Consider the following 260-nt stretch of genomic DNA (forward strand, 5'->3'; position numbering starts at 1 on the left):
CATGCAATGCATCATATACAATATTATCTACAGCGTAAACTATCAATTCGCATGCAATACCGGAATGCTTATCATAAATCCTACGTAAAGTGTTTACCGTTTCCAATTTGTTCATAATACAGTTCTGACGTAAATAATTTACAAAATAGTCAAATTTATCGCTTACAATATCAAAATATCAAAATATGCGTGTTCAATATATTGTTCGAGTTCAAGCATAAAAAGTATAGTCGATGGTTTCATATACACACACTTGTCAC

Source organism: Trachymyrmex cornetzi, unplaced genomic scaffold (genome assembly GCF_001594075.2).
Source record: "Trachymyrmex cornetzi isolate Tcor2-1 unplaced genomic scaffold, Tcor1.1 scaffold2282, whole genome shotgun sequence".
NCBI lineage: Eukaryota > Metazoa > Arthropoda > Insecta > Hymenoptera > Formicidae > Trachymyrmex > Trachymyrmex cornetzi.